The sequence below is a fragment of the Schistocerca gregaria genome, chromosome 1, assembly GCF_023897955.1.
Source record: "Schistocerca gregaria isolate iqSchGreg1 chromosome 1, iqSchGreg1.2, whole genome shotgun sequence".
Taxonomy (NCBI): Eukaryota; Metazoa; Arthropoda; class Insecta; order Orthoptera; family Acrididae; genus Schistocerca; species Schistocerca gregaria.
The window spans coordinates 530382446-530406546 of NC_064920.1; positions in this window are offsets into that span (position 1 = coordinate 530382446).

Sequence of the window (24101 nt, forward strand, 5' to 3'; positions counted from 1 at the left end):
TATACTATTTTCATTGCTGCTTGTCTTATGAAGGCATTTAAGATCACTTTTCCCTCTGAATATTTTACGGCCACTAGTTATAATTCTACAGTCATATTTGATAACCAGTCTGTTTCAGACAGTCAGGCTTTAAGGCTTCATCAGTTTCTGTGTTGTATTTGCAAATAGCTCTGACTGGAACGTGGTTACTCCCTGCACCAATGTAAATGATTAACAAAGCAGTATTGCAGATGCACAAAATATTTTCATGACCATAGCATGAACTGCTTTTTAAAAATATTTTTTTCAAATGTTGTCGATATCTTGCCGAAGACCTGAGCTTCCACTCATGTCTGAATAGTATCATCATGCTGGCACAAGTGTTACAGTCCTATGTATTCTACATCCAGAAACACTGTGAGCAATATTGACTCTTGATTGTGCAGGACAATGTTGAAAATGTAGCTATATGTTTATGGCCGCAACCAGTCAAATCAGCACACACTCCACTATAGAGTGTAAGATTCATCCTCGAAACAACCCCTAAGCTGTTGCTAAGCCATTTCCCATCAGTATGCTTTCTTTTAGGATCATTAATCCAACAAGTTATGCAGGAGAGCTTTTGTGAAGTTTAGAAAATAAGAAAAAGATACCTGACCATTGAATCTGTGAAGGCAGATCAGGAGTATTGCCTCGGCATCTCACTCAGTAAAAGGCATGGGTGCAGACTTGAGTCCCAGTCTGACACAGTTTTTTATTCTGTCAAGAAGTTTCACCACAGGTATAGACACTGCTAAACTAAGGTATTAGCGATTGTACAGGCCCACTATAAAGTTCCTTTGTAGATTTGATAGCTTTCTAACATAAATTTTGTACTATTTGTCATATCTGCTGCATCAGCTGTAGTTAAATATCTTCAATGTTCTTTTAATGCTGAGTCTGCTTTAATTATGTGAAATAAAATTTTATACATATTTGCAGTGTTAGTTGCTTTGTACAATTAAATTTTTGTCCAGTTTCTGTTACTTTCAGCCCTGTACATCCTTGAATGCTATGTAATAAAGATCATGATGGTGTGTACATTGAATGTATTTAGTGGCCAGTTTGTCACACATCTGAAGTTTGGTGTTTATTCTATATAAACTAAATACTACTGCCACAAAAAAGGTGGGGTTAAAAATATAAGATGTAATATGAATTGAAATGGACAAAAATGTAGTTCTTGTTTATCCCATGATATTAGTGCACTGCAGTGTTGTAACCTGATGTAGGTCATGACATACTTTAGAAGCTCACTCTCACATCAGAGGTGATGCAGGATTTTGAGGTCATCCATTTCTTGTTACAAGAGTGGCTGTGTACAATAGTGAAACGGCAGCAGGGTCAAGCTAAGATTTTTCATGTCACTTTGGTTGGAGACAGTACAGAAAAACATGGATGTTGGGTTAAAGGAGGAAAATGTGGTGGTGATGGTGAAAAGAGACTCTGGGGTGGCTTACTGGTCTGTTTTTTTTAATGCCTCTTCATGTTAGCAAAAGAGCACAGACCTTGATTTATAAAAACAGATGAGGCTTACTAGATTCTGCAGTCAGTTACCAGAACAGATGACCACTTCGGTCAATAACTTTGTTAAGTCTGGTCTATAACTTTAAGATCCGGGTATACTGATTAATATATGGTGCTACAGACCACAAACCTTGAAAGTGCCAGATTCTATTGCTCTGTTGAACTCATACATTCAAGTACACTAGACTCTCTCTAATCCGGCCCTCAGTAATCCGTTGCACATCCAAAGACACATGCACAATGAATTGACGTACATAACAATGCTTAGTTAAACAATGCTTTATATACTGTATTTGAAATTGAAGCTTTCTTCACAGTTTGGGATCACGTCTTCTAAAAGGAAAGACGTTACGCTAGACATCAAGCAGAAACTCGAAATTTTAGATAAATTAAATCGAGGTTCTTCGCAGAAAGCCATTGCTACTATGTTCAATGTTGGACAAGCAACTATTTATGACATCAAAAAGGAAGATGATGTTATCCGACAGGACTCAACGCAAATGGATAGTCAGTTGGGAAAACGGAAGGTTATGTGAAAGAGTGAGAATGAAGAACTGGATGTAGATGTTTATAGATGGTTGATACAACAACGCAGCAAAGGAATTCCAGTCTGTGGCCTGATTATAAAGGAAAAAGCAGCTGCATTTAACAAACAACTTGGCGGTAGTAACATGTTTGCAGCGAGCAAAGGTTGGCTATCAAACTGGAAAAAAAGACATGGTATTCGGCAGCTGACAGTCACCAAGGAAAGTCGCTCAGCTAACGATAAGGATGCTGATGAGTTTGTAAGCAAGATATGAAATATAATAGAGGAAGAAGATTTAACTGCTGATGCCTTGTACAATGCTGATGAAGCAGGACTCTTTTACAAGATGCTCCCTTCAAAAACATTAACTACCAAGAAGGAGAAGGAATCTCATGTTACAAGGAACAGAAACAATGTGCAACATGAATGGCATGTTGTAATGCAAATGGGAGTCATGAACTACCGCTTATGGTGATTAGAAAATCCCAACATCCACATTGTTTTCAACACACTGACATAAATAGTCTACCAGTGCAGCATTGCGCTCAGAAGAAAGTGTGAATGGACAGACAAATATTCTCTCAGTAGTTCCATGAAACATTTGTACCAGCAGTGAGAAAAGAGCTGAAGAAGGAAAAAGCTTCCACTGAAAGCTATCCTTATAATTGACAATGCTCCCAGTCATCCTTCAGATATTTCTCAAAAGACCAATGGTATACATGTACAAGTACTCTTTCTCCCAATCAACGTGGCAGCCCTAATTCAGCCTATGGACCAGGAAATTTTGGATTCAATTAAACGTCATTATCAACATTCACTTCTCGTCTCCTTGCTGAACGAAACTGAAAACGACTGTATTGAGACTATGCTGAAGGCATGGAAAGCAATTAACATACGTGATGATGTTTTCCAAGCAGCTGAAGCATGGGATAAAGTGCAAAGCGCTACCATAATGAAAAACTGCAGAAAATTGTGGCCATCCATTGATGCCGAGTTGGATCAGTGAGTAACGGCGATGAGCCAGTCATTCGGAATTATCAATTACTTTGTACACCGACATATTCCACAACCTAACAGGAGGAGGAGAAATTTATGATGAAGATGTTACTACATGGCTGAATGAGGAAAACTGTGATACGGACCAAACTGTAACAGACGGAGAAATAATCAAAAGCATGAAAGAAAGCAATGGTGAAAGTGATGAAGAAGAGGACACAGGAGGAGAGAGCGTGAAGATTTCTCACACTGCTGGTGCTGAAGCTGCAGAGGTCTTCCTGGAGAACATTACGCAACAACCAGATACATGCAGTATCAATGTAATGCTTGTAAAGCGGTTGCATGATAAAGCATGCCAGCACGCTTATCATCATTGCGGCAGTTAAAAATTAGGGACATGTTTCATAGTGAGGAATACGACTGTTTAATTATGTACAGTATACACTCAAGACCTAAGTTTACTTTGAAAATTAATGTGTTCTTAGATTTAATAAATTATATCCTCTATGTTTAAAATTTTATCCTTCGGTTTGATAAAGTTCAGTACACTACATCTCCTGTGTTTTCAAAATAAATAAAAAAACAAAATAAATGAATAAATTAAATTTCAGACACTCAATAATCCGGCACCCATATGTGCCAGGAATTGCCGGATTAGCGAGAGCCTAGTGTACTTGTCACAATGTAAGTGACAGGGAGAAATAGGTATGTGTAGCCTTATGTATGGGGGAAACAAATAACCCTAACCCTCAGGTATGTACAGGCAAACTTTGCAAGTCCTTAGTGCACAAAGTTGCTTGATGATTTTTGTGACCTTACCTGATTGGGTCATTACTCCTCCCTTACAAGGGGAAGATTTGGAAGATTTGCACTCAGATCTGAGACATTAATTTTACACTTTTCCTTCATAATACACACACACACTTATCAGCCAGAACATTATGACCGCCGACCTATTATTAGTATAAAACCATCCAGGTGATAGTCACCTGTTGAGGAATGACTGCTAGTCAGACACACATGGTGCATGTAGTATCAGTGAGCGACCTGTCCTTATTTAGGAGGGGGGCACATGGCACAAGCATTTCATAAAGTGCATGACTTGTTAGGTGGTTGAAGAATGCTGTGATGAGTGCCATCAACACATTGTGAAACCAGATCCATTCCTGATTACAGATGTCGGACGTCGTAGGCTGGGCAGACTGATAAAACAGGACAGGCGGTTAACTGTGGTGAAATTAACATCAGACTGTAATGCTGGGCAGAGTACAAGTGGGGTCTGAACACACAGTGCACCCAACAGTCCTAATGGTGGGTCTCTACAGCCAACAACCCCAGCATGTGCGAATGTTAACATCACGAAATTGGAACTGAAATGGGCACATGACTTTTGGCACTGGACATTGGTGCAGTGGCAGAGTATTGTGTGGCCTGATGAATTCCAATATCTTCTTCATAATGCCAGTGGGATGGGGCGAGTCAGACATTTTCCAGGAGAACAGTTCCTTGACAACTGTACTGAGGGATGGAGACAAGCCGGTGGCAACTCCATTATGCTCTAAGGAACATTCATGTGGGCATCCATGGGTCCAGTGGAGCTTCTGCAAGGCACTATGACGGCCATTGAGTAGCAAACACTGGTTGCAGACCATGTACACCCCTTCATGACGATCATTCTTCCTGACGGCAGCAGCATTTTTCAACAAGAAAATACACCATGTCACAAGGCCATGAGTGTGATGTAGTGGTTTGAGGAACACAGTGATTGGTTCCAAATGACATGCTGGCATCTCAGCTTGCCTGATCTGAATCCAATTGAACACATCTGGGATGTGATTGAATGTGGCATCAAAACTCATTCCTCCCTCCTCGGAATTCACGGGAATTATGTGATGTGTATGCAGATGTGCTGCCAACTCCCTCCAACCTGCCAGGGCATCATTGCTTCCATGCCATGATGCATTGCCATTGTTATCCGTGCCAAAGGAGGACATACCAGCTATATATAAGTAAGTGGTCATAATGTTCTGGCTCATCAGTCTACCTACATAAATATTTATGGTTCTTTTTTTATAACCAAACATACATAGATTTTTGCATTGATAAATTTAATAAAATGTCTGTTCAAAAAATTCTGGGACTTTGCCCACAACATTTTTCTGTGCTTACCTTTAACTTATTGTGCATGGTCTCCTTCGAAATACTCTCCTCCACAATTGATACAGCACTCCCAGTGCCATTTCCACTTCCAGAAGCAGTCTTGGAACGCCTCTAGCTGGATCGTGTAAAGCACCATATGCAAATTTTCTTTTATCTTTCGTGTCATTGCAAATCTTCATCCTTCCAGTGCGGTTTTCAACTTCGGAAATTGAGTCCCAGGAGCCACATAATATCAACAGCTGTACTGAGGCAGCACAGTGATTTTGTTTTTTGTGCAATAGTCACATACCACCAAGGATGAATGTGCGGGTGCATTATCATGATGCAAGAGCCATGAGTTGTCTCGTCACATTTCAGGCTGTTTCCTTCTCACATTTTGTACAAACATTGTGACAGCTTCCGATAACACCATTGATTAACAGTTTGTCCCTGTGGCACGAATTTGTGATGAACTAATCCTTGAAAGTCAAAGAAAACTATCAGCATGGTTTTGATGTTTGACCTGACCTGAAAAGCTTTTTTTGGTCTTGAAGAACATTTCCCAACCCATTGTGAAGAATGAACCTTGGTTTCAACATCATAACTCTAGACACCTGCATAGTCATTAGTTAAGATTCTCTTAAGGAATATCTGTGTGATCCAGAAGCCCTTCATAGATGGCAAGGTGAAGGTCATTCTGGTCCTAACTCATGAACTGAGGGACGAACTTGGTGGCAACAGGATTCATTCCAAGGTGCTGCATCAGGATTTCATGATATGATCCAATTGAAATGTTACATTCTTCTGTAATCTTTTAGTCAGTCAGTCTTCAACTGGCATGCACAGTTCCTGACATGAGTGTTGCCGTTAGATCTTGATGGACATCTGGAACATCGATCTGGCCATTTTTAAACCATGTGAACCATTTGTACCTAACTCTGAGTACGGCCTAACTAAGTATTTGTCACCATAGGCTTCCTGCATCATTTGATGTTTGTTCTTCAGTTTCACACAAAATTTAATGCAGACATGTTCTCCTTTAACTGTGCCATCTCGCAATTTGCAAACTGTGCAATGTGACATTCCACTCAATACAGCATGTCTTATCAGACATACAACAATGAAACTTTTGGCAATTACTCATTATGCGCAGGAATGACAGCTACATATTGCTCCAACACACCATTGGCACAAAATTACGAATGTTCAGGAATTTTTTGAACTGACCTCATACATTTCTGCAACACAAATATGTACTACAAGTAATCACCTCTTTCTGCAACCTTCATCTGTGACCTTGTGTTTGCAGTAGCGAAGCACTGTGTTAGGAATAATTTCTCCTAGGGCATCCACCTTTGCGGTTTTTCCATGAGCTGGATCAAACACACGCACATGCATGTGACCATAACGCTTGTCTTCTTTCCACACTTCCTGTACTGGATGCTACGTCTGAAATGTCTAAATATCACTCCTAACTCCTACAGAGTTGGGGTGATGCTGGTGGTGGTCACTAACACCCAAACAGAAGTGCGTGTTTTCTAAGTGGGCCTCTCAGTTTCTCCTACTCTTTTATGTAACTCTAGATTATTTTTTAATTTATGCATCCACTGTCATATCTTTTTTATATCCTGCAAGTAACATATGTTCATAGGAATGGGGAAGTGTAATTCTGTCTTCATCACTTACCTGCTTGCATTTTAGTTTTGGACTGGTCTCCCTTCATGGATATGTTATTATGGGTGGTTATGTCCTGAAGGGCTCGCACAGTTTGTTGGGTATGTAGTATAGTCTGCTTGCCATAGCCCGTAAATTGTAATAAGAATGTCAGTTTACCTGACCATCACATAAGTGTTAATCTTTTCTCTTTGGGGACCACATAGATTCATTCATTCGATTCTAGGGGAGTCCAAATACTTTTTGTGATCGCTACTGTTTTCTTGACACAGTTATTTGAAACATCTTGCAGCTGCTTTGAGAGATCTGTCTTGCAGGGGTTGTGCTGCCATGTTGTTTCAGACACAAACGTACACTTACATATCTTTTGAGCTTGTGTTATTGCTTTTCTGGTTGATCCTGTTGTGTGGCGTCAGCGGTTAAAGCCAAATACATGTACGAATCCTCCTTTTGCTTTGTGGGTTGTGGCAGTAACCTGTATAAATCGGAAACTTCTTTCAATACATAGGACGCGTATGTGTCAGTTATGAACACATCAGTTTCTATCATTTGGAGGAACCTACATCCATTTCTCTTCTTTAAGGTCATGTGGGACCTTGTCATTGCTGATGTCATCCCTGTTTAACCACAGGTATCCTATCATCCATTTAGGGTTGATGATATGGGGTGCTAATATCCTTTTCTGTGCATTCACAATGGCTGCCAACAACTGTTCATGTTCTCCTGTTAATTCTTGGAATATTACTATCAATTGCATCATCTGATAATTAAATACTGTCTCTAAGGTTAGCTCGTGTGTTTCATGCAGAAATTTATTCACTTGTTTCTTAATTTTCTACTTACTAGTCCACAGAATATTGGTGTGCCTTTTGCACAAAGTCTGCTGTGTTGTTAAAAGTCCGTTATTGTGGATTTCAGTGTTTTTAATTCCTCCTGCCTTAGATGGAGTAATTGCTTCTGTTCATCTTCCACTTATTTTTGTCTGGTCTCAAAATGCTTGGCGTCCTGTTAACCTATCAAATAATAGCTTACTGGTCAATTCTAAGAAGTTTCCAAGTGCTTGCCTATGCCGTAGTTCATTATGTGACAGTTGCTTAATTAATGCCTGTGATTCTCACATGTGTCCTGCCTTTCCACCATTTCGTCTGTGTACTATTCTCCTAGAACCCAGCCCTGCTATCTGGTTGTACTTGTCTCAATGTGCTATGGCAGTGTGGGTCATGCATATTGTCTTGTTAGATTTTTGTTCTAACTTCCCTAAACTGATGAATGTCTCGATCTTACACACCACGCTGGTGATTCATGTCTTTCCTTCCACATCATAGCATACCTCTGGATGGTGTGGAACTGGCTTATACTGGATCGACATCACTGTTCACTTACTCACTGAAAGGGCTCCCAGCGGCATCATCGTTGGGACCATCTGTAAAGTTAGAGAGGTTTCCCTTAATCTCTGGACATGTAAACTTCCAACTTTGTTTCTCATTGACATATTCTGTGACTGTCCTTTCTTCCTGTTTGCTATTGCTAACAGTGTTAGGCTAACAGAGGCAAAGTGACCCCGGGTCGGTATGTCTCAGAGAACCCATACATAAGATCCTCTTTAATCAGTTTTGACGTAGAATTTAGGCTATTATTTGTCCTTTATATTTCAGAACACATTGATTAAACTTCATTATGTCATGTAATGTCTAAAGTTAAATGAATTGCTTTAATCTGTTCAAGTGTACCGTTATGAACTACTTATTTCTTGATTGGAGTACTTAAATTGGTTCACAAGCCCTTACAATACGGAAAGCTCCTTTCCGTGGGCTTGTTAACCTCCTTGATAACCCTCTTCTCATACTTTCGTCATGTTATAATACCTTGTCTTCTTTCTGCAATTCCTCGAGGTTTTGAGTGTGAACATAATACTTTTTAATCTTCTTTTTGCATTCCTTATTAAAACTCCTTGCTGTCTGATACACCAGGCACACCCGTTCCTTTAGTCCCGTTACATAATCATCGTAGTTGTATTGTACTTTGGCTGGATACCGATGTAGGATCCTGGATATGTTGTGTATTCTCCCAAAAAATAACTCTAATGGATTGAACCCAGTTGATGAATGTGTTGTGGTGTTATAACCAAAAGTGGCAAATGCATCCATTCAACCCAGTTTTCCTGCTTTGTTCTTCATAATGGCATAGGTGTTCTGTTCCATTTGTTTGTGGATGGTATGCATAAGATTGAATTTTCCCAGTCTTTAGTACACGGCAAACCTTCTTTAAGATGTCACTTAGGAAGTTTGTTCCTTAGTTATTCAGTAATACTGACAGTATTCCATAATTGCAAATTACTTTCTGTACTAAGACTTGCGCTATTGCGTCAGCACCCTGTTGTGCTATAGGCGCTGCTACAACGAATTTCGTGAGGATATTCTGAAATGTTAGGATGTATTTGTTCCCTTTCTCTATTACCTGAAGCGGTCTGACTACATCAATATCACATGGAGTGAACAACTTGTTAGGTATTCTGATCAGCAGTAAGTGCACCTTCTCCTTATTCTGGGTAATCTTGTTCCTCGGACAACACTTGCAACTTCGAATGTACGCTTCATACCTCTCTTTGATCTGCTCCCTTTTATATGGTCATGCGTGTGGCTGAGTACTTGGTGTCCACCAATTGTCAAACCATGAAATTGCTTCAGAATGGCTCATTTCTTCTTTACTAATCACTAGTTGCTGGTTGTCTTGTTCTTTCTCATTTATCTCTTCCACATTTGTAATGCTTACAGCTGGGTCCTCTGCTATTTGTGATTGTGTTTTGCAATCCCTTTTTATGTATTATCTCAGACTCATATTCTGCCAGTTTAACCCTGAATTTAATTAATCTTGACAACATATCACTCATATGTGCCAACCATTTCAAGGTTTTGTGGTCAGTAGGTTACAGAGAATTTTCTTCCATACATAAGGTCAGAGGTGCTTTACTGTCCACTCTATGGCTATGAGCTCTCACGTGATCATATTAGACCCTCTCTCAACACAGTTCAGCATCCTGGATGCAAAGGCTACTTTCAGATCCTGTCCTAATTCTCCTTGCCTCAATAAGGCACTGAATCAACTGTTTGCTAGTGTCCATTGTAATTATTGTCTGTTTTGTAAAATGAGGGTACTGTAAGATCAGAGGACTAACTATTTTCTCTTTCAGTTTCTGGAAAGCTGCTTCCAACCATCAACAGCTCGTAGTTTGCTCCTTTCTTCAGTAATTCACATAAAGGTTTCACTATCTGATTGATGTCCTTGATATAATGCTTCATGGTACTGGGTTTTGGATACCTTCTTATCAAACTCACATTCTGTAGGTCAGTTTAATCCTTCTGTTGTAATTATGTGGCCCTAGTATATGAACTCTTTCTGTAAGAATTCACACTTGTCAAACTGCAATTTCATATTGTGCTGTCAGAACATCTCAAACGCTTCTCCAAGTATGTGCATCATGCATTTCTGATGCAGCTTCAAATACAATCACATTGTCTAAATATACAAAGAACTTGTGTCCTTGGAGTCTGATTATTACAGTGTTCATTATTCCTTAAAAAGTGGCTCCTTTGTCTGTTGTTTCCATCAGTAATCTTCTGTAATCGTAATGGCCTTCTGGAATAGAGAAGGCTGTTTTCTCTCTATCGTCGTCCTTCAACAGCATCTGGTTATAGCCCTTTGCACAGTCTTAAGTGGTGAAGTATGAGGAGTGTTCAATAAAAAATGCAACACAGTATTTTTCTCGGCCAGTTCTGGTTGAGGAAATGTGGAATTTGTAATGAGACTTTATGGAATATTCTTGTTTCAACACTCTAGTTTCATGCAATTTCGATATGTAATGATGCTTGGTGTAGTTTTCAAAATGGCGTCTGTAGTGGACATGCATTCCAAGCAGAGAGCTGTCATTGAGTTTCTTTTGGTGGACAACCAGCGCATCACATATTTTCATAGGCACTTGCAGAATGTCTACTGAGACTTCACAGTGAACAAAAACCCTGTAATTCATTGGGTGAGGTGTTGTATCATCGGAACAAGGTCATGCAAACCTGTTTGATCTTCCACATGTTGGCCGGCTGCACACAGCTATGACTCTCGCAATGTTGGAACATATAGACACTCTCATTCGAGGTGACTGATCTATCCCAAATAAAAACCTTGCTGCTTAACTGGATGTGTCTGTTGGTAATGCTGACACTTGTGTCCACCAGATGGGGTACTGAAAGGTGTGCCTGCTGGGAACCTTGCTGCCACTCGGCCATGTCCTACATACGCGTCAGAAGCGATCGATGTCTGAATACACCACACTCCAAAAACAAGCAGCACAATCGGGTGGAAAGCTTGGGTGTCCTGCATGAAAGTGACCATCACCCTCTTCAAGATGGCTGTTTAGAGCCGACCAGCTGTTTCTATAAAACGTCACCCATAAACTGTAGAATGCTGTAGCCAGAGAGTAAGGCATACTTACGAAAACAAAGCAAAAAGGAATACTGTGCATGAAATTTACAAAGGGAAAAATCTTCATGGAGAACTTTATACTTATATCATTGAACTGTGAAGATCACCAGACAAATTCTTCGAATACAAGTGAATGAGAGAGGAGTTTTCGACTCCCGTCAATAAATTAAAGGCAGATATGGTCAAGAACTTTTAACAGTTGATAAATGATGAATGACTAGGTATAAATACAAAAAATGTTATTAATGCCTGAGAACTAGCTGTGGTGCAACGGCAGTACCAGTTGGAAACGGTGGGTAAGAGAAGACCTCATTTCGATCTCTGATACTTTTTATATTGTATCTCAGTTGTAATCCTGTGTTCTAAGATTTATGCACACTGTTTACACTGCACCTCTAAGTATATTTTTAAGGTCTTGCCAAAGTACTTGATCTTTAAGCATACACACACCTATTCCAGTATACCACACACATTAAATTCCTAATAACTTAATGTTAAGGCCAAGTGTTTCAGTTGATGTAAATAGTCTGTAAAGGTAAATCACACAAAATTTTTTAAAAGAAATTTTGTCTAAAAGTGTGAAATAAAAAATATTAGGGAAACATTTGATGCACTTCAGTTTCTGTTCAGATTTCAAGCATCTTTCAAAGGCATGTAGAATCTCGCTCTGATCTATTTACTTCACAAAAATACTTGACCAATTTCATTTTTTATTTTCAAGTTTTATTCAGAAAGCATGATCTTACTGACACTTGATTTGCCTCCCTGATGTCTTCTGTTCTCAAAAATGAAGAGTGTACTCCGTGGGCAGTAGTATGTGGATGATGGTGAGGTTATTGATGCTGGCTCTGACATGGACCAGTAGAGTGGTACCATGCAGGCATACAGGCCCTCCCAGTAAGGTGGCATAAGGTTGTCAGGTTTGACGGAGATCATGTTGAAAAAATAGGATTTTGCAGCCAGAAGAGTGGGAAATAATATGGTGTATCGGAACACTAAATAAAACCTGCCAGCTTTCAGAAAAAGTGTTGCATTACTTATTGGATCTCCCTTAGCTACCTAAAATCTATAATACAAGGTAGTGGAAATACAGCACTAATGCAGATGCCATTTAATCTGAAGTAGTCTGAAACTTCACCAGTTTTGCTTTCTGGAAGGATCCATCTTCTATAGAATCTTCAATAATGGCACAATGATGTCCTTCCTCAGCACTGCACCTATCTCATTCCAGTAAGCTTCCTTTTATGGCTCTGGAAGCTGATACTGTTGGAGATTTATCACTGTATCTCCTCTGGTTTCAACTTCATTTCATGCTTCACCATCTCAGTATACATTAATCTTTCCCTAGGCAGGTGAAATACATCGTAATATGTAATACACAGTTCAATAATTGAAGTCCTTTCTTCTTGAAGTGATCCCCTCAGTCCAATTTCTTTAGTATGCTAACTTTCGACCCTGTCTCTTGGTCCACTGAAACTACATTACACATGCTGCATTCCTCGTCTGATTTTATCTTTACTTTTGGACATTTCAATTTGAATTCTTCTTCTTCTTCTGTGGTATTCAAAATACTCATTATGCAAGTGCCCCTGCAGTCACCAAGGCTGCAGGCAAATAAACACCTATTTGTAACTGTTGCTTCTTCACTATTCCTTCATTGATCTGTGTGCTGCACTTTAATCAATACTGAATATCTTTCCTTGTCGTGGGCCTATTCATATACCGTTACACAGACACTCTTTCTTTTCATCTGTTGCTCATCTTTGTTCTTTGTTTCCCTTAGAGGTGATGTCATGGCTTTTTATGTCTTCTGGTTCCTCGCTTTGAAGGTCTTGCTTTTTTTCCTCTCTTCTCAGGCCTACCTAAATTCTGGTGTCTCATTTGCCTTCATGACTCGTTTCTCTCAGTGCGATTGTGTCCCAGTCCCCAAGATTCGACAGCTCAGCTCCTGTTACACACACACACACACACACACACACACAGACACGCAGTGCCAAGGAAACTTGGGGCTCCCATTCTTCCCTGTAAGTATTTTATATTTACAAAATCATTCCTGCCCTTGAAGTCTACTGAGTGTAACTTGGTGGTATGGGTTGACTGCATACTGATGTTGTTCTTTCATTTCTGAATCTGCATTCCCTAGCCTAGCGCTGGCATTACGCTGTCAGGCTAAGTGTTCTGGTTCTTTACAAAAGTAACATAGCTGCAGGCCTCCACAGCTCCTGATGCCCTCGAAGATTCGCATCGGTGACACTCCATCAATACTTGCTTCCAGTTTTCCTGTGGTGACCTCTACATAGTGCTTCCTCTATCCTTCTTGGTGATAGTGGTGTAGGATAGGGTGTTGTTTCTCAGCTCACTACAACTCGGCTGCATGGCACATATCTTCCACATGTGTTTTTTTAACAGTGCAGTTCCTTACATTATGGCGTCATCTCTTACACCTAGAGCAGTAATCTTTAAAGCAACTGGATTCACTGAATTGTCATTACAAGTGGTAACAGATGTTTCTTCTGTTAGTGCTAGATCCACTGCTTGTGCTAACATTAAAGCCTCTTCTCTTGCTCTCACTACTGTTTTGATCCTCTGATCTGTAATTCTTTGAATGAGCACTGCTCACACCAACTTCCCAAGTTGAGCATGGCTATCCTGAACGTCGGATGCCCTCATCATTCCATGGATGGCCTCTCGAAACTGGCATTGCACTGTGTCAGTGCAATTCGCCCAGCTGACAGTACTTTTGGCCCTTTTGTACCTAGTAGAGAGTAATAAATACACATGATAATCCAAAGTCTGTTTTGGCTCGTAATTTGCCAATAAAATGCTCTTTGCATCAGCCCAAGTTGCTATCATATCAAGTATGAGTAGTTTACTTCAAGCCACACCCACAGTCCTAGTTGTAACAAATTTTAGTAGTGACTGTGGCTTGGCATTAGTTCGAATGCTAAGTCATAGTTGTCAACAATTCCCCTAAGTTCATCTTTATTTTCATCAGTAGATCTCCAGATTAACTTAAATGTGTCAGACAAGAATATATATTCAGCGGGGGCCTCGCTACCTTCTCTCTCTCTCTCTCTCTCTCTCTCTCTCTCTCTCTCTCTCTCTCTCTTTCCCACCCTCCCGCTATAGACCTTGTTTCCATATTATGTTGTGATTAACTCTACACATTTCTCAGTCAGGTCACTATGCTGTGTTGATGGCTCATGCAGGTGTAAGGTTGGAATTTGATGTGGTCAGCACATGTGCTGCTGTTAAAGTGTTGGTGTCCCTGACCTCAATTGTCATACCTACTGTGAAGGCGTCCTTTCTTGTTTACTGCTGTGGACTGCTTGATGTGATTTCATAATTCTTCAGCACGGGCAGTGACCTATTCTTACTGCTTTTCTCCTGTGACATGCTAAGAAGGACTGCTCTGCCTGACACTCATGGACATTGAACTCACGTTTTGTACATAGGTATAACTGATCCACTGGATGTCAGTAAAGCACATTTTAACCATCCATTCTAAAAGTTTTGTAAAAGATTGTTAGTGCAGGTAATCAATGTGAAATGCAGCTTAGTACCTTGACAGTGCAACAGGAGTATATTCTGACTCTATATAGTATTTATTTGTTTGTTGTACAGTGAACTGTAAGTGGACATTTTCAATTTGTTTTTGTATCACGCACTGTGAGAATTGATGCAAACAAGGCATTAGAGGTTTCACACCAGCTTCATCACGTTAAGTATATGAAGAAGAAAGAGGCATTGTGTCTTTCATTTGTTCAAGAAACTGGAAAATGTCACTGTCATTGAAATCCTGGAGAAAGAAAAACTGATGCAAATGCCTTCCAAAGCCATTACAGATGTCGAAGCAATTTATGAGCCTTTTTCTGATGATGATGTAGCTAATGACTGTTCCTTTTGGTTATGTCAAGGAGGTCATCGGAGACAATAATGTGTCACTTCAGAATGGTCAAGGACAGGAACTGTCTATCTTGTTATCAGAGATATTATGAACAACTAGGAACAAAACTTGAGAAAATCAATGTCATATTGGAATATGTTTGGTCTACTTTTCAAGAGGAAAGTGTAATTCAATGGCTGTAATTTGATATAGGGCACTGGGCATCTGTGAAAGCCAGAGCACTTGGACTAACAGATATCAGAGTTGGAACTACCTGGGTGTGGAATTCTAAGACAGTTTATATGATTGTGTGTCACACAGTTACATGTTCTGTAACGTACAAAAATGCTGAAGTACAAAGAGAGAGAGAGAGAACTGCAACTGCATTTGGTATTGAACTCACATACACTACTCCCCCTTCACCCATGAACCATGGACCTTGTCGTTGGTGGGGAGGCTTGCGTGCCTCAACGATACAGATAGCCGTACCGTAGGTGCAACCACAACGGAGGGGTATCTATTGAGAGGCCAGACAAATGTGTGGTTCCTGAATAGGGACAGCAGCCTTTTCAGTAGTTGCAGGGGCAACAGTCTGGATGATTAACTGATCTGACCTTGTAACATTAACCAAAACGGCCTTGCTGTTGTGGTGCTACGAACAGCTGAAAGCAAGGGGAAACTACAGCTGTAATTTTTCCCGAAGGCATGCAGCTTTACTGTATGGTTAAATGATGATGGCGTCCTCTTGGGCAAAATATTCCAGAGGTAAACTAGTCCCCCATTCAGATCTCCGGGCAGGGACTACTCAAGAGGACGTCGTTATCAGGAGAAAGAAAACTGGCATTCTATGGATCAGAGCATGGAATGTCAGATCCCTTAATCGGGCAGGTAAGTTAGAAAATTTAAAAAGGGGAATGGGTAGGTTAAAGTTAGATGTAGTGGGAATTAGTGAAGTTCGGTAGCAGGAGGAACAAGACTTGTGGACAGGTGAATACAGTGTTATAAATACAAAATCAAATAGGGGTAATGCAGGAGTAGGTTTAATAATAAATAAAAAAATAAAACTGGGGGTAAGCTACTACAAACAGCATAGTGAACATATTATAGTGGCCAAGATAGACACGAAACCCATGCCTAATATGGTAGTACACGTTTATATGCCAACTAGCTCTGCAGATGACGAAGAAAATGAAGAAATGTATGATGAGATAAAAGAAATTATTCAGGGAGTGAAGGGAGACGAAAATTTAATAGTTATGGGTGACTGGAATTCGACAGTAGGAAAAGGGAGAAAGGGAAACATAGTAGGTGAATATGGATTGGGGCTAAGAAATGAAAGAGGAAGCCATCTGTTACAATTTTGCACAGAGCATAACTTAATCATAGGTAACACTTGGTTCAAGAATCATAAAAGAAGATTGTATACATGGAAGAATCCTGGAGATACTAAAAGGTATCAGATAGATTATATAATGGTAAAGAGATTTAGGAACCAGGTTTTAAATTGTAGGTCATTTCCAGGGGCAGATGTAGACTATGACCACAATCTATTGGTTATGAACTACATATTAAAACTGAAGAAACTGCAAAAAGGTGGGAATTTAAGGAGATGGGACCTGGATAAACTGACTAAGCCAGAGGTTGTACAGAGTTTCAGGGACAGCATAAGGGAACAATTGACAGGAATGGGGGAAAGAAATACAGTAAAAGAAGAATGGGTAACTCTGAGGGATGAAGTAGTGAAGGCAGCAGAGGATCAAGTAAATAAAAAGATGAGAGCTAGTAGAAATCCTTGGGTAACAGAAGAAATATTGAATTTAATTGATGAAAGGAGAAAATATAAAAATGCAATAAATGAAGCAGGCAAAAAGGAATACAAAGGTTTCAAAAATGAGGAAGTGCAAAATGGCTAAGCAGGGATGGCTAGAGGACAAATGTAAGGATGTAGAAGCTAATCTTGCTAGGGGTAAGATAGATACTGCCTACAGGAAAATTAAAGAGACCTTTGGAGAAAGGAGAACCACTTGTATGAATATCAAGAGCTCAGATGGAAACCCAGTTCTACGCAAAGAAGGGAAAGCAGAAAGGTGGAAGGAGTATATAGAGGGTCTATACAAGGGCGATGTACTTGAGGACAATATTATGGAAATGGAAGAGGATGTAGATGAAGATGAAATGGGAGATACGATACTGTGTGAAGAGTTTGACAGAGCATTGAAAGACATGAGTCGGAACAAGGCCCCCGGAGTAGACAACATTCCATCAGAAATACTGACAATCTTGGGAGAGCCAGTCCTGACAAAACTCTACCATCTGGTGAGCAAGATATACGAGACAGGCGAAATACCTTCAGACTTCAAGAAGAATATAATAATTCCAATCCCAAAGAAAGCAGGTGTTGACAGATGTGAAAATTACCGAACTATCAGTTCAATAAGTCAAAGCTGCAAATACTAACGCAAATTCTTTACATACGAATGGAAAAACTGGTAGAAGCCGACCTCGGGGAAGATCAGTTTGGATTCCATAGAAATGTTGGAACAAGTAAGGCAATACTGACCTTACGACTTATCTTAGAAGAAAGATTAAAGAAAGGCAAACCTATGTTTCTAGCATTTGTAGACTTAGAGAAAGCTTTTGAAAATGTTGACTGGAATACACTCTTTCAAATTCTAAAGGTGGCAGGGGTAAAATACAGGGAGCGAAAGGCTATTTACAATTTGTACCGAAACCAGATGGCAGTTATAAGAGTTGAGGGGCATGAAAGGGAAGCAGCGGTTGCGAAGGGAGTGAGACAGGGTTGTAGCCTCTCCCCAATGTTATTCAATCTGTATATTGAGCAAGCAGTAAAGGAAACAAAAGAAAAATTTGGAGTAGGTATTAAAATCCACGGAGAAGAAATAAAAACTTTGAGGTTCACTGATGACATTGTAATTCTGTCAGAGACAGCAAAGGATTTGGAAGAGCAGTTGAATGGAATGGACAGTGTCTTGAAAGGAGGATAGAAGATGAACATCAACAAAAGCAAAACAAGGATAATGGAATGTAGTCTAATTAAATCAGGTGACGCTGATGAAATTAGATTAGGAAATGAGACACTTAAAGTAGTAGATGAGTTTTGCTATTTGGGGAGAAAAATAACTGATGATGGTCGAAGTAGAGAGGATATAAAATGTAGACTGGCAATGGCAAGGAAAGTGTTTCTGAGGAAGAGAAATTTGTTAACATCGAGTATAAATTTAAGTGTTAGGAAGTTGTTTCTGTATGGAGTGTAGCCATGTATGGAAGTGAAACATGTACGATAAATAGTTTAGACAAGAAGAGAATAGAAGCTTTCGAAATGCGGCGCTACAGAAGAATGTTGAAGATTAGGTGGGTAGATCACGTAACTAACGAGGAGGTATTGAATAGGACTGGGGAGAAGAGAAGTTTGTGGCACAACTTGACTAGAAGATGGGATCGGTTGGTAGGACATGTCCTGAGGCATCAAGGGATCACAAATTTAGCATTGGACGGCAGCTTGGAGGGTAAAAATCGTAGAGGGAGACCAAGAGATGAATATACTAAGCAGAGTCAGAAGGATGTAGGTTGCAGTGGGTACTGGGAGATGAAGGAGCTTGCACAGGATAAATTAGCATGGAGAGCTGCATCAAACCAGTCTCAGGACTGAAGACCACAACAACAACAACAACAACAACAACACTACTACTCCCTGCGGGTCCAGAGCTTAGAATAGGCCCGAGATATTCCAGCCTGTCGATATCCAGCATGGTAGCCAGTATGTTGTGGTGGGGCCGCCATGTACCCTGTAGGTTGTTGCCCCATGAGAACACAGGGTTCACTTTGCTGAGGCCCGTGCCGTTAACACCCATGTATGCCAAGGTGTAGATGCCTGTCAGCCTGGGGCATCAGGACTCCCAACAATGGCCATCATGCCAGGTGGCCCTTGCTGCGGCTGGGTGACGCCTGTGAGGAGGGACCCTGGTCGGAGTGGGTGGTATCAGAGTGGATGACATGCAATGAAGCGTACCATGTCATCACTTGCTGGTGATCAAACACCAGCAGTCTCTAAGTGTTCAAAGTCTCAGAACAATGCAAGGAAGTATGAGCCTAAATCATTCCTCTCCCTTACCACTCATGGGAGAAACACCAGGCTAAGGATGGCAGCAAACCTTATTCATCCCAGTACCTAGTACATACGAGAACTGATGGGGACTCCTCTGTTTTAATGAAGGCACAGTTTTCTGTAGAGCATTTAGAAGACAAGTTTGGGAAGGTGGGGGGCTTGTCTGAAATGCGCTCTGGGTCAGTCTTGATAAAAACAGCTTCCTCTGCCCAGTCACGGGCTTTACTCACTTGTAACAAGTTGGAGGATGTTTCTGTTACCACCATGCCACCTAAGAGCTTAAATATCGTCCAGGGTTTATATTCCACAGGGATCTTCTTTTGTACTCTGACGACAAGCTGTGCACCAATTTAGTGTGGCAAGGTGTTCATTTCGTGCAGCGCTTCCATCGGGGTCCGAGGGATAGTCAGGTTGCCACCGGTTCCTTCATCTTGACCTTTGAAGGTGACACCTTACTCGAGAAGGTCAAGGTGATGGTCTACCACTGTGATGTCAAGCAATATCTCCCTCCCCCGATGCGCTGCTTTAAGTGCTGGAAGTTTGGCGGTATGTCTTCCCACTGTACTTCCAGTGTCACATGCCGAGATCGTGGATGTTCATCACATCCCGAGATCGTGGATGTCCATCACATCCCTATACTCAAATGCCCAGTCTCCCATCTGTGTCAGCTGTGGAGGGTATCATTCACCTTGCTCGCCACACTGCTGAATTTTACAGAAAGACAAGTAAATCATGGAATACAAGACCCTGGACCGACTAACCTACACTGAGGCTAAGAGAAAATATGAGCACCTGCATCCTGTGGCTATGACCTCCTCATATGCCACTGCTACAAGAACAGTTGTAGCCCCATCAATTCCATGAATTCCAGTCGGCTCTCAGGGCCAGAAGACTACACCTGCCCCTTGATGGTGGGGGGGGGGGGGGGGGGGAGTGAGTCGGCAACACCCGCCCCCCCCCCCCCCACCTGTTGCTCCCACACCACCTACTACTTTTGAGCTGGAGAAGTGTAAGTCTCCTTTGGCTTCTCTCGCCAGGAAGGGATCCCTTGGGTCACTCCCTTCCCAGGTTTCTGCTAGTGGGAAAGATGATGCCCGGCAGAGGCAGAAGCGCCCAAAAGCAGCTGGTCATAGGGCTTCGCAATCCTCCTCAGTCCTGGAGACTGAATCAGTGAGAGAAACCCAAGGAGCAGCGAGAAAAGTCCGAAAAGAAGACCACTAAGCCCAAGGAAATCGCGGTGGCACCCACACCACCGCTACCTACAAGCTCTGTGTCTGGGTGAGGTGGAGATTCTGGCGTCTGCTTAGGACCTAGATCTGACTGGACCCTCAGGCAATAATTTGGTGGCAGCAGGTGACCCTGAGGCGTAAACTGCCTCATTGGGTGCTCCATGTCTTCCCAGTCTCACAATGTGAATTGCGGCAGTTTTTTCCGCTGCCTGGCTGAGCTATGGCAACTATTAAGCTTTACATCTGCTTTCTGCATTGCCCTCCAGGAAACCTGGTTCCTGGCAATGCGGACCCCTGCCCTCCATGGCTATAAGGCATATTATAAGAACCGTTGCGACTATAATCGAGTATCAGGTGGAGTTTGCATTTATGTCCTATAAACAGTTTGTAGCACAACTGTACCCCTTCAAACCCCTCTTGAAGCTGTGGCTGTCAGAATAAGGCCGATATGCAAAATAACTGTCTGCAGTGTATATCTTCCTCCAGATGGTGCAGTAACCTTGAATGTATTAGCTACACTGACTGATCAACTCCCTAAACCTTTCCTACTTTTGGGAGATTTTAACGCCCAGAACCCCTTGTGGGGTGGCACTGTGCTTACTGGCCGAGGGAGAGATGTTGAAACATTACTGTCATTTCAACCTCTGCCTCTTAAATACTGGGGCCGTCACACTTTTCAGTGTGGCTCCTGGTAGCTACTCGGCCATTGATTTATTTATTTGCAGCCTAGCACTTCTCCCATCTATCCACTGTAGAGCACATGACGACCTGTGTGATAGTGACCACTTCCCAATCTTCCTGTCACTGCCCCGGTGTCAGGCCGATGGACGCATGCCCAGATGGGCTTTAAACAAGGCAGACTTGGAAACTTTCACCTCTGCGGTCACTGTTGACTCTCTCCCACATGGTAACATCAATGTGATGGTTGAGCAGGTGTCTACAACAATTGTTAATGCAGCGGAAAACGAGATTCCTCGCTCTTCGACGTGCTCCCGGAGGAAGGCAGACCCTTGGTGGTCGCCGGAAGTCGCTGAGGCAATTCAGCAGCGTCAGCGAGCTCTGCAGTGGCACCCTTCCCTGGAGCACCTCATAGTCTTTGAGCAGCTCTGTGCCTGCATTCACCAGCTTACCAAAAGATGGAAGCAGGAGTGTTAAGAGAGATACATCTCGACCATCGGATGCCATACGTCGCCTTCCCAAGTCTGGACAAAGATGAGATGTCTTTTTGGGTATCAGACACCAGCAGGCGTCCCTGGCATTAACATCCATGGCGTGTTCTCTACCGATGCCAATGCAATAGCTGAGCACTATGCTCAAGCCTCTGCATCAGAGAACTATCCCCCCCCCCCCCCCCCAACCTTTTGCACCCTCAAACAGAAGATGGAAAGGAAAGTCCTCTCGTTTGCTACATGCCACAGTGAACACTATAACGCCCCATTTACAGGATGGGAGCTCCTCAGTGCCCTTGCACATTGCCCTGACACAACTCCTGGGCCCGATCGATTTACGGTCAGATGATTAAACATCTCATCTGACTACAAGTGACATCTCCTCGTCATCTTCAACCAGATCTGGTGCAATGGTGTCTTTCCACTGCAACGGCGGAACAGTACCATCATTCCGGTGCTTAAACCCAGTAAAAATCTGTTTGATGTGGATAGCTATTGGCCCATTAGCCTCACCAACGTTGGAACGTATGATATGTCGTCAGTTGGGTTGGGTCCTGGAGTCACGTGGCCTACTGGTTCCATGTCAGGGTGGCTTCAGCCAGAGTGCTCTACCACTGATAATCTTGTGTCCCTTGACTCTGCCATCTGAACAGCCTTTTCTAGAGGCCAACACCTGGTTGTCGTCGTTTTTGATTAACGAAAAGTGTATGACACCACCTCGCGACTCATATTCTTGCCACATTAAACGAGTGGGGTCTCCGAGGCCCGCTCCCGATTTTTATCCAAAAGTTCTTGTTGCTTCGTATTTTCCGTGTCCAACTTGATGCCTCCCATAGTTTGCCACAAATCCAGGGGAATGGGGTCACACAAGGATCCATATTGAGTGTATCTTATCTTTAGTGGCCATTAATGGTCTAGCAGCAACTGTAGGGCTGTCTGTATGCAGACGACTTCTGCATTTCGTACTGCTCCAGCAGTACCGGTGTTGCTGAGCGGCACCTACAGGGAGCCATCCACAAATCGCAATCATGGGCTATGCAAAGTAGTGTGTTATGCACATCTGTCGGTGTTGTACTTTTCATCCGGAACCAGAACTTTACCTTAATGACAAATCGACTCACTGTAGTCAAGACATTTCGATTTTTAGGACTGGTTTTCGATGCCCGATTGACTTGGCTTCCTCACCTCAGTCAGCTTAAGCGGAAGTGCTGGCAGCACCTCAATGATCTCCGCTGCAGCTCTGCTGAGCCCTTGTTCAATCCCACCTTAACTATGGGAGTCTGGTTTATGGTTCGGCAGCACCATCAGCACTGTCTTCACTCAACCCAGCACACCACTGCTATGTTTGCCTAGCACACCACTGCTATGTTTGCCTAGCAACAGGCGCTTTTAGGACGAGTCCTGGTGGAGGTCGGAGTCCCTCCATTGCAGGTTAAGCATGCGCAATTGCTCTCCAGTTATGTTGCTCACATTCGTAGTTCTCCTGCACATCCAAATTACCATCTCCTTTTCCTGCCCATGGCAGTTCATCTCCCACATTGGCGGCCCAGGTCAGGGTTACAATTGCAGTTTATGTGCGATCCCTTCTCTCCAAACTGGAGTCCTTGCCTCTACCACCTATACTTGAGGCCGTAAGGACTCAGTTAACCCTGCGACTCTCCGCTGTCACTTCCTCTTGATTCTTGACAAACCGGGGCCATGAAGTGGTTTACACCAATGGCTTGATGGCTGATGGTCACATTGGCTTTGCCTATGTTCAGGGGAGGACACAGAACAGCACTCCTCGCCAGATGGCTGCAGTGTTTTCACTGCAGAGCTGGCAGCCATATCTCATGCTCTTCAGCACATCCACTCATGCCCAGGAGAGTCATTTCTCTTGTGTACTGACTCCTTGACTAGCCTACAAACTGTCGACCAGTGCTACCCTCATCATCCTCTGGTAGCGACCATCCAGGAGTTCATCTATGCCCTGGAATGGTCCAGTCGTTCAGTGGTGATTGTCTGGACACCAGGTCATGTCGGAATTCCAGGCAATGAACTTGCCACCAGGCTGGCCAAACAGGCTATGCAGAAATTGCTTATGGACGTCAGCTTCTCTGAAACTGACCTGTGTTCAGTATTACTCCACAAGGTTTTGCGGCTTTGGGAGACGGAATGGCATAATCTCAGTACGCACAACGAGCTGTGTGCCATTGAGAAAACTATGAATGTGTGGAAGACCTCCATGTACACCTCTCTCAGAGACTCTGTGGTTCTCTGGTGGCTCCACATTGGCCATACATGGCTGACGCACGGTTACCTCCTCCGTCGCGAGGACTCATCTCGGTGTCACTGT